This window comes from Protopterus annectens, chromosome 13.part0 (genome assembly GCF_019279795.1).
Source record: "Protopterus annectens isolate FY-2018-M chromosome 13.part0, PAN1.0, whole genome shotgun sequence".
NCBI lineage: Eukaryota > Metazoa > Chordata > Ceratodontiformes > Protopteridae > Protopterus > Protopterus annectens.
This window is the reverse complement of record NC_056747.1, coordinates 1,041,563,441-1,041,583,721: the sequence shown is the minus strand read 5'-3', so window position 1 is coordinate 1,041,583,721 and position 20,281 is coordinate 1,041,563,441. Positions and strand designations below refer to the sequence as shown.

General features: G+C 40.8%; 1 protein-coding gene across 1 annotated transcript in view; it reads right to left on the bottom strand.

Moving 5' to 3' along the window:
• LOC122788017 overlaps positions 1–19,984 on the bottom strand; it is a 314,760-nt gene extending 294,776 nt beyond the window's left edge. The window contains exon 1 of the mRNA XM_044054940.1: positions 19,771–19,984. The gene's annotated coding sequence lies outside the window, so the exon portion shown is untranslated. The remainder of the gene's footprint in view (positions 1–19,770) is intronic.
• Positions 19,985–20,281: the final 297 nt, after the last annotated feature.

Sequence of the window (20,281 nt, the reverse complement as noted above, 5' to 3'; positions counted from 1 at the left end):
GTATGGGATACAACCATGCAAAAAGCAATGATATATAACGTCCAGTCTGCAGATGCCTTCTTAAGATAAAGGGTTGATACATTTGTTATAATTCCATCTGTTCATAGTGCAGTCTTGCAGCTGACTGAGTGCTACCTCTTGTGGTTCAGATACAAATTTTTGCATCTCCATCACTGGGGAATTTGATAGATAGATAGATAGATAGATAGATAGATAGATAGATAGATAGATAGATAGATAGATAGACAGACAGACATAGATAGACATAGATATACATATACAGATAGATATATAACTAGATATAAAATCTTGCATTGGTAGCCATATCAGTGCAGATGATGGTACCAAGCCTGTCATAGGACAAGGCGTACCATCCAGTATAACCCTTCAATGACAGCTGATGTTAAACAGATCAAGATTCCCAACTTTGTCACACATGATGATCAGCAACATTGCTAGGATATAGCCAGAGACAGTCTGGGATAATCCTATACTGACACCCTTATAACTGCAGAATCGGGAACATTATAACAGAATATGTTATACAGTTGCTGTTTATGTGAAGTTGCAATTCTCTGCTTCGATGATTTTTTACTGATTTTTTTTTTCTGTAATGCAATTCACAGCTGTAAAGTGACAGGACTGGGAGATTTAAGTAAAGAAACCACAACAGAGTTGTGAAGAGATAGCTGTCCCCAGCAATAAGGTAGAGGACTAACATCACTTCCTCATTATTTGTGAACAATAAAAAATAAAAATATTTAAAAGTTACAATATTAAGCAAAGTAATAATCAGTCCAAAACTTCAAATGTTAATTCCTGTTCTATGAAGGCACTGAGGAACCAAACTCAAACAGGTTTAGCCACCAGAATAACTCAGATGTACTTCATGATAAGCGCTTTCGTCCACCAACTGGACTTCATCAGATCAACTTTTCAGTAACAGCTTTAAACCATGGAAAACAAATATATACATTTTCAAAGATCATAAATCATGATTGAGAACCTTCTATATAGTAATGAGCCTAGCCTACACCTAAAAGCTAACCTGATGTAACACAAGTCATTTTTACAAGCCAAATATAAGAAAAAAGTAGAGTACTAATAAAAGAAAGTTCAAATAAACTGAAGTGCAACCTAGTAATTAACTTCTAGTCTGTTTCCAGATAGGAGCAAAGTGTCACAAAACCCCTTTCGCCAAAGGCTATTTAGCACCAAGGTTACAACATGATTCTTCCTGAAAGAGTGATAAACTAAAAAAATAAAAAGCAACAACACTTAAAAACCAGAGAGCTGTAGTAAGAAGTGTGTGTGTGTGTGTGTGTGTGTGTGTGTGTGTGTGTGTGTGTGTGTGTGTGTGTGTGTGTGTGTGTGTGTGTGTGTGTGTGAGCATGTGAGTGTGATAGGCACATAAATCAAGAAAGCAGCACCCATTATAGTAACCTTGGAAAAGATGAAATATAAAGAAACCTCACAGATAAAAATACAATCAAAATAGAAATAAAAACTGTAATCATAAGTGTGCTAAAAACAAACAAAAAAGAAAAAGAGATTTCACCTGTACCACCTGGGTAAACTATCAATTTGCATGGTTGTTGTGGTTTTTGTACTTGTTCACCCTGTGACTCACTTTTTGTGATACCTGAGGTTCCTGATTGTGAGGCAGATTTACCAGAGCCCTTGGTGTTCCTTTTCCTCTGATTTAAGTAACGGAGATTTATGGCTGTATGCAGGAGGGCTTCATTTCTGGAATAAGTCACTATTTGTGCTACATACATTTATTTGCTCCTATTCCCATGTTATCAGTATTAATGGAGTCATTTAACTGACATGAATCCCTGGAATGTTTTTGATTCCTCTATTCCCACAGACAGGCGTACCTTTGTTTTTGGAGGAATCAGGTTCCCATCATGTGTGCTGTCATTATATTGTCACTACAATTTGACTACCACTGGCACTCAGTTCCTTCAAAAAGAATTGGAAAGATTCCGTATTTAACACCCGGTTCTGACTGCTCCTATGCCTTTTCTCCAGGCCATGGTCACTCCCACATATCTCATCACAATACCCAAATCTTCTCTTTTCAGCTACTTTTTTGACACCATATTCTAATTTTCAACTTAATTTGCATATCCTTCCTCTATCTGTCCTACTTTATCTTTCTCCTGCTATTCTATCTCATCCCATACAACAATTGCAATATTCTGACATTTAAATGACTAAATGTTTTAGATCCTATATTATCTTACCAGAATATATCATCCTTGGTATTTCACATGTTAATATTGTACACCAGTGTATTTTGTTTTCTTTTCCATATTGAGTGCTTTTATTGTAATTATTTAATTGTAATTATTTGTCTGAGCTTTTTGCATGGTCCTCCACTGAAAGGGGTCTTGCAAAACCAAACCAGCCTATCTTGGTTGCCAAACAAAATAAATAAACAAGGAAATAAGACATGTTTGATCCACACATGTGACATACACAACCTGCAAAAGACCTGCAAAAGATCTCTCTCTCATAAATGATACTTAACACAATCTGCTGGATTCAGTAAGCCATGCATGGTATGCAGGAACAGTGCAGGAGCTCCTGGAGACAATATAGCCACCGTGCAATCCAGGAATAAGCTGCAGGGACGTGCAGGAGCAAACTACAACACGGAGCAATGACAGCTGCAAATAAAGTGTGTATATTATGTGGAAACCATGACAATGGCCAAATATATGTCTATTGGCATGGAAAACAGTTGCAAAAATAAAAAAAAATAACTTATTTCTTTTTTAGTCGATTTTGGCTGTTTAAGCATAGGGCAGTGGTGTGCAAATGGGATCAGGCGGAAAATATAAAAAATAACCTGAAATAATCCTTCTAACTAAAATCACTATTTTGCCATTATACTCAATAGACCACATGGCCAATGAATAGTGGTTGCTAAGCAGGGAGGCTCTGTGTAGGACCTGTAACTATGCATTAGCAGGCAAACCTATGCAAATGAGGGGAATGATACTGAATCCCAGATTTTCCCTCAATGCTAGTCAGCACCCAGCAGTGTAAATGTAGGAATAGCATGGTTCAAGCCTAAGAGTTAGCTGACATCATAGGGGCGTATGTCAGGCATACTGTAAGTGGATTGGAGCCCTGTGGCTTGGGTTTACCCTTAGCTTAGCAGAGCTAAGCAAGGGAGTGTGTCTGAGGCTGTCTAGCACTCTTTACATTGTCTAAGCAGGTGTATGCACCGTGCATCAGATTTTAAAGGAAAAAAAAAGTAAACCAGGAAATAGCAGTTCTGTTCTGTACACATTTGAGCACTGTGTTTGCACGGTGTGCCCCCGGGCTTTACCAGGAAGGCAATGGAAAGGGAAAACAGCAGTAGGAAGGTAATCAAGGAGAACTAGAAGAGGTGGCAGGTGAAATGTATCAGAATCAGCCAATTACACAGGCAGTAGCCCAGCCCAGCCCAGAACACTACTATAAACTATGCAGACACCTTTCCCTCTGTTTTTTCTCACATAATCTACACCACTGGTGTATGCAAGTGGGGAAATTTTAACAAACAAAAACAATAAAATGATAGGGGCTGCAGCAGCTATCATACATCAACATGTGGAAGAGGCTGAGGGTGGTGAGGATGTGAATGCTGTCGACCAACCCACAGTGAGGAGATGGAGAACAGTGTACAGACCCAGGGTAACCTACCAGGGGCAACATGAGCTGGAGATAGTGGAGCACTATAAGGTGGACAGGGACCTTCTACAGCAAATTGTTGAGCTGTATCGGCCATTCCTGACACACAGAACTAACAGAGGGGAACCCATCCCAGTGGATACCAAGGTACGTGTAGGCCTACGAATACTAGCCACAGGTACCTTCCAAAGGCCAACTGGGGATATCATGGGGATCTCACAGGCAACAGCATCCAGGGTACTCCACTAGTTCCTGGATGCCATCTCAGTACATGCTGGTGAGCACATATATTTCCCCAACACCCGTGGTGCGTTGGCCAGCAATATGTGTCTCTTCCAACAAATAGCAGAATACCCTGAGGTAGTGGGTGCTATAAACTGCATGCACATATACATCAAAGCATCACCCGGTGAGCAGTGTAGGGTCTACATCAACCGCAAGGGCTTCCCGTCCATCAACTGCCAGGTTGTGTGCAATGCCCAGTGCATTATAATGAATGTGTGTGTTGGCTGCCCTGGAAGCTATCGCCACTCCCACATCTGGCATCTGACGCAGTTGTACCAGAGATTTGCCAATGGAGACATGTCTTATGGTCACCTAGTGGGGGATGCTGGTTACACACTGGAGCCGTGGCTGATGACACCCATCAGAAATGCACACACACCTGAACAAGAAGTCCATAATGAGGCATACGCACAGACCAGAATTTTAATAGAGCATGTGTTTGGGATGCTCAAGTCATGGTTCCAGTTCCTGGAGACATCTAGTGGAGCCTTGCAGTACTCACCAGCTACATGTACTCAGATTGTCATCATATATGCCATGCTACACAATATGATCCTCTGGAAACAGCTGCAACAGGAACAGCATTGGGCAGGGCCACACAACCCCCCACCATTGCCAAGGCCTGCACAGGCACAGAGTGACTCAGAGGAGGAAAACCTGAGCCTGCCCCAGTAGGCAGAAGGAGGCATGCTGAGTATGCCCTGGTCTTGGCAAAGAGGCAATGCATAGCACATACACTGACACAGTAGGGACCCAGGGAATAACACCTCTCTCTGACTCGCACATACAGTAAAAAGGATGCCAAACATGACACTACCTGTGGTCAACCATGTATAGGGAGTGTACTATGTGCATCTGACATAGGCAGCCCTCCAGCACTATCCTCAATAGTGGCACAGCCACAAGGTAAGTCACTCTTCCTACCAAATACCAAATGGAGTAGTATGTGTTGTTACTTGTATCTATGGTATGGATGTGAGCATGCAAGGGAATCGGGTGGCTGAATGGGATGCCAGCAGATAGTAGACACCTATAGTGGCAGCATGAGATCTGTAACAAATACTGGTGTCACCATAGTAGCCAGTACTAGACATGGTGACAAAATCCACTGCAGGAAATGTGCTGGGCCACATGTGTGTCCATACGACACACACATGCCAGTCAGGGAGGCTCACATACCCAACAACAGTCTCAGCCAGCAGCACAGGTGTAGACAAACCCAAGTAAAGGCTGTGCTAAGGCCTCTGAATGATGACTATGGGTACGCCCCCCCCCCCAAGGCCTACACAGACTACAACAGGTCAGGCAGTGGGATGTTAGTTCTGAAGGGTAAGAAGTCAGAAACTGATATGTAGGTCAATCAAACCTAAAAACTGTAGTACACTGACATGCCACTAGTCAGCATGATAGGTTAGAATACAGAATGAAATGGAGCACCTGACATACCAATACAGTCATCGCAAATGTGTACAAGTGTCATGTGTGCCTCCCCAATGATATGTAGAAATGTAGTAACAGTCAGGTGTGCCCCCCTCCCCAATCTGATGTAGACACATAGTAGCAGTCAGGTGTGTCCCCCAATCCTATGTAGAAATGTAGTAACAGTCAGCTTTGCCCCCTCCAGTCCTATGCAGAAAAGTAGTAGCACACAGGTGTGCCCCCCAATCCTATGTAGAAATGTAGTAACATGTATGTGTAGGCATAATAACAGTGGAGCACAGATTACCTGAGCTAGCCAAGGTAGCAGGATAGATTGTAGCATGTGTACAATATGCAGGTCTGTGTGCGTTAGGTTGGTGTGTGTTGTATATTGTGTGAGAGTGGTCAGTATGTATGCATGGTGAGGTTTGTCCTGGTGACCATTGCCCAGTATTGCCGATAACAGGGCCAAGTCCTCACAACTGCAATGCCAAACACAATGCTTCCAAGTATAACACATTCTAGCAGTAAGCCATTGTAAACATTTGGAAGTAATATGTGTCACCATCTGAAAGATGGACATGGCATTACTGTTGGGCCAGATATACAAGCAGTACACAGGGGGAAGTACCCCAGACAGACAGTGTATAAGATGTAACTGTCAAATGGACACACCCTTGGAATTGTACATATAGGTTTGCAGCACATTATCTGGGCTTGTAGTAGGGAATACTGATGTCATCTGGCCAAACACTAGCAGACCACAAAGGTCATAGCAATGATGTATTGAGAAACAGCTGATGTCCCTGCACAAGCCAGCATAAGTGGAATGCCCCATGCATATCTGTGAGTGAGATGCAAGTAGTGTCCATAGCACACATGCACCCAGATCACCCAACCACCACCCACAGGTACCTTTCCGGTCTTATCCCTGCTGTTGGGAATGAGTGCAATATGACCCCCACCTGTGTATGACAATAGCAAAACAATGCAGCATGCAGAACAAGTGTCCCATGCTGGTGTGACCCTAGCTGTAAGCAGCACCCTGCCAGCATCCACACCACAGGATCAATACTGACAGAAAGTATTGGCATGGACATCTAGCACACCTACCCTGTCACCCCAGGGGAATATACTGCATTGCAGTCTGGGACTGTAGGTCTGACAGAATGCAACAGCCTGCTACAGCTGGCCTGCATCACTACCAAATGGCCTAAAGTCCTCTGCCCAAAGCCTGTGTCTCACCCGTACTGCCAATGTATGTTATGTCATGGACTCCCAAATAATAACATAACACAGTCCACAGAACCCATATACAAAGCCATGTGGACAAATCATAGTAACATGTCCACCATGTCCTACTGCATGAACTGTGGACTAACACCAATATACTGCTGTGATGAGGTGATAACTATAGGGAAAGTATCAGAGAATGTTTGCATAATATATGGAAGAGGATAGAATAATAGGGGGTGGGGGATGAGAGCATGGGCAGCATGGAGTGTGTGAAGTCCAAAACACAGTTATGTGCACATACTATCCCTGGCTGCAAGCACAAGAATGTGTGGCTACAAACCTGCTTGTAAACCACAATGTGTAGGAGTAATGTCCTGACTTATTACTCCTGCCTCTGGGTAACCTGTGTGAATCTCTACAGCTGTTAGGTATGCCACAGCAAGATAAGGCCATACTGCCCCGTTGATGGATGTACAAGTATGGGATCTTCTGCCACCACTGTACCAAGGTGCTGAACCAGTTACACAGACCCAGCAGCAAGTGCCTGCAGCTCCCCCTGTAGAATGGCATGAGTTTGCAAGAATATGTAGGTGTTTGACCATAATACTGGACACAGCTGCATTCACCCTGTGTTCCCCAGGACATCACTGCAAGCAAATACGTCTAACTGACAGTACTTGACATAAAACATCACAGTGTATAACAGTACACATGTCTGAATATCTCTGCTAACACCAGGACCATGTAGCAGAAGCAGCACTGATACAATTACCTACAGTAACCCACTATCCTTTGCCCATTTTGGCCCCATATTCTCAACTGATCTACAGATATCCTGCAGAAACAGTTTGCTAGCTGTAGGTGTAGAACACAAAAGTCTGCACTGGAGTACAATCTACCTGGAATGGATTCACACATTCAATACAGAAGGTCATACTGGCATGCTCCTACACTTAGAGAAATGAAGGCAATGTCAGACAACAAAATACTGAAAGGTCATACTGGGCATGCTCACACATTTAAAGAAATGAAGCCCATGTCTGCAAACAACAGTGGACCATACATATCTGACAGTTTCAGATGTTAGTGCATACACTCCTCAGTATGCACCAGTCATGCTTTGCACACATATTGGATAGGAATACACACATATATCCAAGGACATCACACTATAATATACCAAAAGTGCACATACATAGATGTGTGGAAGAGAGTGACAGTGACAAAGAGCCTTCCATCATGAGGCCTGTCCCACCCAGCACACAGTCAAATTGCTACAACCACATGATGTGTAAATGTCACTCACTGTAGACATTCGCCTCTGGAATCCTTCAGCATTATGGACTGTGTGATGCTAGTGCTAACTTGTGCAACATGACTGTACAAGGCAGTAGTCATCTAGTAGTTGTATACACATATCTGTGGAATATAAACCTGTGTGTGCCTGAGTGTGGTGTGCCTGACTCTAGATGAATGGGTTATGACCCATGCACACACACAATGCCTTACTATGGCAAGCCTGCTGATGTCATTCACTTTGAAATACATCTTTGGGGAAGGAGTACTCTAGCAATCTCTGTGGCATGTCCTATAACTGCGTAATGCTGTAGTGTGATAAACTAGTTAGGTAGGAGTTCTAATCCCAGACATGGCAACTGTGTGTGTGTGTGTGTCTGTGTAGGGATCAATGCTTTTTAGGCTAGTCACACTCACTACAATTTCAAATGCCCTACTTTGGCACACTTACCTTACCCATACCCTAACCCTAACTCACTTAACCCGCTCCTAAACCTGAACTCCGTCACTATCGCACACTTAACTAACCCACGCCTTGACCCTAACGTCCGTCCCTATCGCACACTTACCTTAACATGTCAGTGTTCTCAGCATCAGGATTCTCAACTGTCATTCTCCGTTGTCGATCTTCCGGTGATGGTGTTCTCGTTGTCAGCGTTCTGCGATTTTGGTTTTTACAGGTAGGCCTAGATATATATATATATATATATATATATATATATATATATATATATATATATATACATATATATATATATATATATATATATATATATATATATATATATATATAGGTTTAGGTTTACTATCAAAATGCTGGAGGGCAGTTATGTGAACTGGAATGGTTAAAATTCTGTCTTTATGTTCACGTAACACTGATCCGGAAAATATTCATCTCCACAATAGCAAATGTTAGTGTGCATTTGCTCTTATAAGGTGAACATTCTGATTGGAGATCGCACTACCATGGGGATTGGGAAATTTACACTCTTCCTCACTGTAGTGCGATCTTGGAGTGGGAATATATAATTAGCAGGATGCAACCCCCCACATGGGGGGTGTAGGGGGGCCTTACCCCTGCAAAACATTTGTAGGAAATTATCGAACATCAAGGTAAGTTGGGTAATGTCAATAATTTTGAATTCTAATTATAGACATTACCGCTTTGGTTTTGGGTGAACAGTGTTTTTTTTCTGGGTAAGTCATTACTCGAACAACTGTGTTTCAGCATTTTGATATTAAACTATATGTATATATATATATATATATATATATATATATATATATATATATATATATATTTATATATGGGTCTACTTTGTTTGACAGAAAACAAATTTCACTGAAACTCATTTCATCGAAGCCTCATTTCACTGAAAATGAATTGCCTGAGCACAATTCACTGAAAGCTCACTTCACGGAAAACTCATTTGACTGAAACTCATTTCATCTAAACAGGTATATGCCCTGTTCCCCACTGTAGTTTAATCCTGGAGTTAGTTTATATAATAAGGGGGGAGTGGGTGGCACAGCCCCCCACATTGGTGGTGTGTGGGGGCATAGCCCCCCACCAATTTTAAATGTTGTAAACCATAGACATGGATTCTTACCAGTCAACTGACTAACTCTTTCCAGAAAAACAATATATATCCAAACTATGTGGGGGGGGTCCCCCATCCCCCCAACTATATATACTAACTCCAGAATCACACTACAGTGGGGAACAGGGCATATACCTGTTTAGTCGAAATGAGTTTCAGTCAAATGTGTTTTCAGTAAAGTGAGCTTTCAGTGAATTCTGCTCAGGGAATTCATTTTCAGTGAAATGAGGCTTCGACAAAATGAATTTTATTGAAATGTGTTTTCTATCAAAGTAGACTCATAAACACACACACACACACACACACACACACACACACACATATATATATATATATATATATATATATATATATATATATATATATATATTTAATTATAATAACCCCATAGTTTGTATGTCATTCCCTGGCGACCATGCATAGGTACAGATTACAGTGCTGATAACCACTGGCTGACCTGACACTCTGTGAAATGTCTGCATGGTAGTGTGATAGCCCTTGGAGGTAATAAGGTACATTGTGTACTCATTCATATGCCATAGCATGCTCCTGAGCACAACATCAAACATTTAGGATGATGACACCTGGGAGGTGTCCATAGAATCACACAAAATCCTTTGGGCGTATTTAAATTGTGAGAATAATGATTATGGCATTTATTTTCCTGTACATAGATCAGCCACACTACCACATGGGAGGGAGGTTCCCACTCCATGGATATGTCATATGTTATTCATTTATTTATTTTCTAGTTGTTAACTAGGTAGGTGGGTTGCTTAGTCAACCCTTTCTAGTCATTACCTGTGCTCAACTGAGTAGTGATGAGAGACATACAGATACAATAGCAAGTAGATCTGAAATGGTAAATGTAGAACAATTACCTAGTAACGTACAATTCTTTACACAGTGCTAAAGAGAGAGAATAAAAGAATAGGTTACACCAGCTTTAACAGTTTACACAGTATTTACACAGTATTTTAGTAATACATATTTACAGTATGGACATTAGAGTTACAAGAAGATCAAACTGATTTTAAATGAGATATGTTTGTAGCAAGATCACTCAACAGCATTCAGTTTACTCAGTGTCCCTTCTGAATCCTTTATGCAAGGCTTCTGTATAAATACTGTTTTGTAAGAGGTCTTTGTATCTTGGTTTTAAAAGTTTTAAGAGCTTGTTAATTTCTGACATTTTGTGGAATTCTATTCCAGGATGCAGAGCCTGCTCCACTGCACCCCAGGCACCACACCAGTCAGTTTTCTCTTGCTTAGTGAGGCAACATTCTACTTGGTATAAAATCTCATTCAGTGATGATATTATACTGGGTACATCTTACCTGATGTCAGCACCTGCCTCATTAACCTCATTAACATGTAGCCACCCTTTCCCAGTCTGACTATCCCAGTCACAAAAATAAATATATAAACAGATTAATAAATTAATGAGGATAATCTGTGACCCTAAACTTCAGAAAACTTAATATGTTGATCCATTCACCTATTGTTCTTCTAATATATATTAGAAATTTACTGTTTGCATTTTTATTCTCATGGTCAGGAGCTTTTCTCCCTGTGTGTCTTCTGAAAAAGATCTTTTCTTGCCCAGTCGGACTATTCTGGTTAACACAATGAAATAAATAAATAATGTCTCCCTCTGTCCCGTAGAACTGTGGCTTTTTTTCCCCCACAGTTTCACATACTCCACTACTAGAGACCATTACTTTCCACTGCTGTGTACTGCACAAGAACTAGGCTCAGTAATCTGACATTGCACTTTCATGCATGCATGCCTCATCTACATTGGTTTCACTCATCTGACCCTATTTTCATTATGTAATGATGATCTGTCTTACACATCACTTAATGTACACCTCTGAATCATAGGTTTCTTGAGAGGCTGTTAATCTGTACAAGTCATCCTTATTAGTTACAATGGATGTTCATAAATCAAACCTCATGAATAAAATTCTTTACAGGTAAATATATGCCTGTGACTTTTCACATGTACTGCAATATAGTGACCTGGGGTCTGACTCAGGAAACCAGATGTGAAATCACAAGTTGTACCTCCATTTTGCATGGAAGTAGAAACATTCTGCAGGTAGAAGATGGGGACTATCATTGATACACTTACAAGAGGAAAGGGGTCTCTATAGGTTCATAGGTAGGTACTAGGCTATCAGCCCAAGGGCCAAAGCAAGCCTAGCCAACATTGTATTGGCTTTCGCCATCCATGTATTGTTAAATTCCTGCCCCTCTATCGAGCAGCGCCCCAGACATAATCCTAGGGTTGAATTTCCTATCACCCATCCACTTATCAAGGTTTTTCTTGAATAGTGCTAATAATGAGCTCTGCTTGATGTGGATGGGAATCTTGTTCCAGAGCATGGGAAGTCTCTGGGACATGAATCTATCCCTCCAGCATGTCCTATTTATTGCTGTGGTAAGATTTAGGCCACTAGAGCGAGTGGCTTTGGGGAGATTGGGATTTCTTCAAGTGGAGCATGCCCAATAATTCCGGGTCTGACATAGCTTTGTATGTCAGACAGAGGTCTCCTTTGAGTATGCGGTATGCAACGAGTAGAGTTTGTAGGGCTATTGTTTCAGGCCAGCGATCCTCTTGGTGAGGTACTTTTGGGACCTCTCAAGTTGTTGTAGGTGTCTTGTGAGGTACATCCCAAACAGTGCATTTTATTCAATGAGGGGTCTGATAAATGATGAGTAGAGGGGAACAATGACTTCTTTATTTCTAACAGCGAACCCTTTTGTGATTAAGTGGGCCACGTAGAAAGATTTTTTGACCATTGTGGCAATGTGGTTATCAAAGGAGAGGTTGCTATCCACTTGGGTCCAAAGATCTCTTATCACACTTTCTGTATTAAGTGAACTTCCCCCTATTTGGTAATTCATGGGTACCATGATTTTGCCAAAGGGGTTAACAATGCACTTTTTGGCATTTAGTTTGAGGCCATGATTTTGAAGCCAGGTGTCATCGGTGAGGCCTTTTGCAGGATGTCTACGTCAGCAGGGGATTCAATAATGGCACTCAGTTTGCAGTTATCTGCAAACTTGGTTAGCCATAGACCCTTGGTGTTTGCTTGCACTTCAGAGAAGTATATACCAAACAGGAGGGGTCCCAGGACTGAACCCTGGGGTACTCCATTTGTCACTGGTTTGGAGTTGGATCTGGAGTCAGCAACTCTTAACATGTGGGTTCTGTCCGTTACCCAGTTGGCCACCCATCTCATGATGTAAGGGTTTATGTTAAGGTTGGTGAGTTTATCAATGATTCCTAAATGAGGGATAGTGTCAAAGGCTTTAGCAAGGTCCAGGTAGGCTGTGTGGACTACCTTGTCCTCATCTATGGCCTTTGTAACTGTTTCAAAGAAGTATACCAGGTTTAAGAGACATGCCCTATCTTTTACAAATCTGAATTGGGTAGCATCCAGAGTTTAGAGGTTACCTATATCTTTGTTTATGAGTTCCATGATGATACACTCCATGGCTTTGCAGACCAGGCTTGTCAAGCTAATAGGTCTATAGTTCCCGGGGTCTGTGGTGGTTCCTCCTTTGTGGAGTGGGATAACCATTGCTGTGCACCATTCTGTGGGCACATAGCCTGTGGTGAGGCTGTGGTTGAACATGGATTTTAGGTGGGGGAATAGTTCATTTTGGAGTTCATGTAAGACGCAGCCTGGGATGTTGTCCAGTCCCATGGATGCTGTGTTTTTGGCTTTAGAGAGTGCCATTTTTACCTGTGTGTTTGTGATTGCCAGGGCTCTACAACCATCTGGTATAGTTATGGGCCCTTTGGGGGGTGAAGGGAGAATAAAGTTTGCACTGAACCCATCTGCCAATATGTTGGCTATATCAGTTGGCTCTGTATATTTTGTGCCATTCTGCTGTAGCTCGGTGCAGATCGGGGTGTTGCCATGGAGATTCTTGACATAGCTAAAAAATGCCTTGTGGTTGTCTTTGGAATGCGTGACAATTTTTTTTCAAAATTAGCTTTGGAGGATTTTAGGAGAGATCTTTGCTTCTTACTGAGGCAGAACTTGTCAGTGATTCCTCCATACCTGAGTTTTTACTCTCTTTTGCAACAGGGAAACATGCTTTACAGCAATGAGGGTAAACTTATGATACCCACTGCATTAACTGTCTCATTCTTATAATTAGGGGTTTCAAAAATGACAAGGTCCCAGATAAAATATGTGGTACTCCCTAAACTTTTGAGAAGAAAGGACTAGAGGGAATCTACAAATTTAAACAAAAATGTAGACAATTATAAATGAGCTTATTTTGTTTTTAGTGCCTTTATAAATTCTGCACAACTGACTGGCTCTTGGTTCATTTCTACAAAGTGAAGTACTTTCTTTGAATAGTCACAATTTTACAAGCTGTTTAAAGTACAGTACTATTATCTTGAATTACTTATTGCTTTTCCTTGTTTGTTTGTGGTGGCATTTCACTCCGGACACTCTTTTACTGTGCTTTTACATCAGGAGGACTGGGATTATTCATCTAGTGGCAGTAGGTGTTGAACAGCATTTACACATTTAGTTATGACTGTTTAGGTCTACCTTAGCTTATTACAGCACACAGAACTATCGCTGTCTAGAGACCAACTGGTTTGAGTGCTGGGCAGCACTGCAGGTTAGGTTAGGTTAATGCAGATACACCAAGTAAGCACCCTTCTCTCATCCAGTTACAAACACCCTCCACTCCTATCCTTTGCAAGTACACATTAGGACCTGGAACCTTAGATGGGCACTTTCCTGCTATCTCTGCATCCATCTTGGTGGACATGGGCATCTGGAGGCAATGTAGCAATTGCCTTATATACACTGGCAACCACTTAATTCTTGAACAGACAAACACAGTATGTGAGAGATGTAGTTACACATTGACAGTAGAGGTTAGACTCTCACATGCAGACACAAAAAGCAACAAACAGGTTGTCAGCAACTCATACACATCACTCACCATACCCACAAAGGATCCACAAATGTAGAGGTGCTCACATGTAACTTAGCCAAACCTCAAAGGCCTCTCAGGCACAGTTCTCAGAAACTCCACATGCACACAAACAAGACAACTTCAATCACAACACATAAAGCCACATCTCACTGTGTCTCAACTACCAAGCGCATAAGGCAAAACACTCTCCAACCCAATATTCTGGTCATACCAGGCTTGGTAAGGAGAAGGTTACAGTTACTTAGCTGTCCGGGGCCATGATCCACCAGATCACACAAGCAGCAACCCACAGGGCTCAGTGCTGAAACTACTGTTGTTTGGAATATGCTTCTCTGTCAAAGCTAATGTGGAAAGCCTCTGGATGATAAAGTTTGTTGATGCCTGCAAGTTGGGGTAATCACTGATTCCCCTAATGATATAGATATCTTTCAGGAGCATCTACATCAGACAAATGATTGGTGCCAGAACCATGGCCTGAAATTAAATGAGAAAAAAATGCATTATCATACCCGTTGAGAAGTCAAATACCCCTGCAAACTGCAACATCAATAGCACACTCCTAAGAGAAGACTCAGAGGTGAAAGATCTAGATATACAGATAGGTAGTAGCCTGAATTTTGATCTCCATGTGTCCACAGTTTTGAGGAAGTCCTTCTATGTGGTGCAACTTATAAATAAAGGTATGGCATCCACATCCAAGGAAATTATAGTCCTGCTGTACTCAGCCCTCATTAGACCAGTAATCAAGTACAATACACTATTTGGCATGTACTTGATTAGGGACTTATGGCAGCTGGAGTGACCTCAGAGGTTCCTCACAAAGAAAATGTAGGGTGTAAACAACATGTCCAATGCAGATAGACTAAAACTTCTATATCGCTATATTCCATCTCCTACTGACTATTAAGGGGTGACCTATGCCTGACCTACAAGGCAGACAAAAATCAGGCTCTGATGGAGCTGCTGCACATCTGCAAGTCAAACAGCATGAGAGTATCCCAATGTAGGGATCTAAACTTAGTCAGTGACTCAAACAAAACATGCTGGAGGGACAGTATGTGTCTCGGAGACTGCCCCTTTTTTGGAGCAGACTTCCTATTCATGCTAAGTACAGCCCTTCTCCAGCCCTCTTCTGACATGGTTTAGATCAATTACTGGAGAATCACAAATTCACACATGGGGTAGCACCTATGCTCCTTAAGTACAGGGGTAATCTGTAACATACTCAAGGCATAGGCACAAACCCATGCCATCCTTTCACCTTTAGGGGCCATGTATTAGGAAAAATTGGGTTATATTAGCTAGGGTTGTAAGGGTGTTTAAGCCATTAGCATAGAAATCTCCTATGACTGTGCAGAACTATGACAAAAAACAAGAAAAACATGGTGGAGTTGTGCAGATATCATGGTCTTCTAAAGAATTTTGAGTTTACCTCACATTTTATGTTCTAATATATTTGATTAATTGTTGTGTTTTTATTGTTACTAAATTGATCTGCTAAAAGAGAAACCTGCCTCAGTAAGCTAACAAGGTAATAAAAAACGTTCCTTGAATATCATAAAAGTGACAGCATTTTTACCACCAGCAACTTTGTACAAAATGCCTATGACTGTTCAAGACAGTGAAGGTCAAGAAACATAAAATTTGGTAGCTATTAAATCAGAGTTATATTAAGTACAGCATAGTTAATCAGCCATTTTAATAACTGAATCACTTTCCTTGTTATTGATATTTTAATGGTCACCAAAGCATGATTATCCTACACTTGGTCAAATGCAGTTTCTCTAAGTGGCTTATGGTTATATTTTTATTGTTTTTTTTTTTTGAAAACTTATGTACGTCTACTGTTTACAGTCGTCCTGCTGTATATTGGAGACCATTGTGCATTGTTAGTGTTTTTTTTTACTTACCCCTTTGTACAACATGCCATTTGCTCCAACGAAAACACACTTCATCGAATTCCAAATGACTGAACTGACTTCCGCGAAAGTGGCTTTTAACAAAAGCTCACTTTCGCAAAACTCAGCATTTTGAACACACATAAAACAGACACACACACACACACAAAAAAATAAAACAAATCAACCATGCAGGAAGGCAAGCTCCCCTGCACCCCCACTCCCCCTACTTTTATATTCTAACTCTGAGATCGCACTACAATGGGGAAAAGAAAATATTCCCTTATCCCTGCTGTACCACAATCTAAGCAACAGCCCATGTTGCTTTTCGCTTAGTTGAAATTTCGTGAAAGTGCATTTCCGTAAAAATGCACTTTCGCAAAATTCAGCTGACGATTTTACATTTTGGTGAACCATAATTTTGTTGGGTCGAGGTAGAACCATATATATATATATATATATATATATATATATATATATATATATATATATGGGTCTACCTGAAAATGCCGAAAGTGCACAATGCCGACGACGAGAACACCAACCGGAAGATCGACAATGGAGAAGACCAACAGTTGAGAATCCCGATGCTGAGAACACCGACATGTTAAGTTAAGTGTGCGATAGGGATGGACATTAGGGTCAGGGTGTGGGTAAGGTAAGTGTATGATAGTGACGGACGTTAGGGTAGTGTGCCGATCAGGTAAGTGTGTGATAGTGATGGACTTTAGGTTTAGGGGCAGGTTAAGTGAGTTAGGGTTAGGGTGCGGGTAAGGTAAGTGTGCGATAGTGACAAACATAAGGGTTGAGGCAGATTAAGTGAGTTAGGGTTAGGGTGCGGGTAAGGTAAGTGTGTGATAGTGACAGAGTTAAGGGTTAGGGGCAGATTAAGTGAGTTAGGGTTAGGGTGCGGGTAAGGTAAGTGTGCGATAGTGACAGAGTTAAGGGTTAGGGGCGGATTAAGTGAGTTAGGGTTAGGGTGCGGGTAAGGTACGTATGTGATAGTAACGGAGTTTAGGGTTAGGGTTTGGGTTAAGGTTAGTGCATAGATAGTTGTGTATCTAAGGTTTATTGTAGGTTTGTAAGGTTTTTGGTGTGCTTGTGTTGTGTGTGTGCTTTTTGGGAAATGTATTTGTTTTGTTGATTGTCGGGATTTTAGTTTGTTGGGCATGTGAAGTTTTGTGTTTTTGAACTTTCTTTTTTTGTTGTTTTTTTCGTGTTGCTTATTTCGGTGTCAGTGTTTTGGCGTGTTGGGGTTATCAGGTAGACCTATATATATATATATATATATATATATATATATATATATATATATATATATATATGTGTGTGTGTGTGTGTGTGTGTGTGTGTGTGTGTGTATTCAAGGATGGGAATGATTTTACCCGTGGGGGTAAGAGGAGCTTGCCTACCTGAAGAAAAACCTTTTGGGTATATTTTTGAACTGATGGGCTACATTATATTTGATTGAAAAAAAATCAGTGAAACATTACTCTTAGGGCATTCATTCAAACATTGGTGATGTGCAAAGTATCTGGTGAAATGAAACTGTCGAAGAAAAGTATACAATAACACAAGGCTTTTCAAGTTAGCTTTTCTAGTTGCTCTCTGCAATTGAAAAAAAAAACATTTATTTCACCAAAATAAAAGTGATATTAACATGACAAATTATTTTAAATTACTGTAGAAGCTGCCAGGAAACATCGCATATTATGCTACATATGCTACAAACAGTGACATTAATTTTCAACAGCAAATGGATAAACTTTCAGTTTTGAACCTGTGTCTGCAAGGGTACCCCATGTAAGAGAAGACCAGCTGCATAACTTATTTATTAAGGTAATGAGCATAAGTCAGCATTATTGTAGAGACATGGGTTGATTTGCAATAACTCTCCTGTATTAACTGTGTAACTGAGCATTTTCTTCAGGCTCCTAAATCAATTCTCTTGGATTCTGTGGGACAAGTATACAACAGGACTCTTTCAAGTTGAATGTACCCTTTTTCCTGTTTCAGTAGTTCATTGCCCACATACCTATACAGAGCAGCACTTTGAATACTGATACATAAAATTTAAAATATTTTGTGAAAGAGTAAGATTTGCTATTTGTGAAGCATAGATGTTGGAACAGACAGTGTAAAACAAACTGGCACAGACTGTTTGTAAAGGTTACATACTAAGAATAACAGACTATGTACTATCCTGATACAGTAAGATAATGGACAGACTGAAGTCACTGTCACTGTCCTCAGTAGAGTATAGACTACTCAGAAACAATTTGTGTCTGGTTTACAAAGCTATCTTTGTCCTAAATCTAATGGAAATGCTGCACATCTGTAAGTCATATGGGACTAGAGTCACCTGTTCCAGGGACCTCAATCTTGCCTGTTTTATAAATTGGACCTGCTGGAGAGACGGATACATCTTTCAGACATTGCCACTCCTCTGGAATAAACTTCCAATCCATATCAAGCAGAGCACCTCTATGACCCTGTTTAAGCACAACATGGACGACTGGATGGGAAACCATACATTTCTACTGGGGATTGCCCTGGTTTATCTCCTGGATATGGGTAGCCCTTGCTAGAAAAACCTTGGGCATAGACGATATCTCTCATCTAGTATTCTATTTGGATTTAACGGCTAGGCTTGTAAGACAATCAGGTCAATGGCCTAGTAACATCCTATGAACCTATAACCTAAGTTCAGTCCCCGCAACTCCTACAAATATAATATAAGAATGCCAAGTCAATGATCCATCCCAAACATATTTAGATGGGAAGTGTGCTAAGCAGTTTTTTCTATGCATTTCTCCTGGCCCTGATGTTGTGTATGGCCCCTTATTTTACTTTTCTAAGTTATCCTTACTATCGTTCAGCTGTACCTTAAAGGAAACATGACACCTGACTTAAGCAAACAGTGCTGCAAATTTAGATTTCATAGCAGGCATTCACATGATTGTGGTATTAGGGACAGTTTAAATCTTCTACATGTAAATACTGCATTTGTTTCAAAGTGCTATGAAAGTGTAGGCTAATAGTTTAGGACGTCCCTCATTCTAATGGCATACTGCAGCCCTTGATGAGCAACATTGTGAAGGTCCATGCCCCTGACTTTACTAATTTATGCTGGCAGACATTAGAATTATTCATTTCACAAACTGAATATATAAAGTAAGAAACAGTTACATAGCAGTAGAGTAATTTCTAATGGTTTAGCAGTACTAGTTAGTTTATGTGAGAATTAGCAGTGGCATAATAAATACAGTAACTCCTTTACTGAAACTTTCAGCTCCAACACTTTATAACCCAGGGTGGGGGTGGGGGGGGGACCCTAACTCCTTGCTGCATTTAAAAAAGAAGTTACTTACAGTTTGTGAATGTATGCTGCGATTCACAGGTAACTATAGTCTCAGATTGCTCATAAAACAACACTTCTTCATTTCTGGTTTACTGGGCTACTTTAGTTTGTCCAGGAAGACTTGCTCTAATTTCAGAAGAACACTCTGCTCCAAGCTTTAGCTGTTCTGAAACACGTTAACAGTTTTTTTCTTTACCAGATACAGGAAATGCAAGTGCATTCTAGTTGGGAAATGTTGGACCTACTGACCACTGAGTTCACTTCATCTGGTTTGAGTTTTGTTCAGAAAAAGACTCCCACATGATCATTTCCTCAGTCTTGATAGGCAGATGCACTAGCTCTTAAACAAACCAAAATTCCCACAGAGAATGCAGGACGGATGCAGCCCAGCAAAAAATACCTTGACAGAAAAGAAAAATACATGCACAGAGATATTTATGAATGTCCCTTTTTGAAATGATAGATAATATAAATTATCCCTGGGAAAAAATGTTTCAGCACAGTGGTTCAGAAATAGAGAT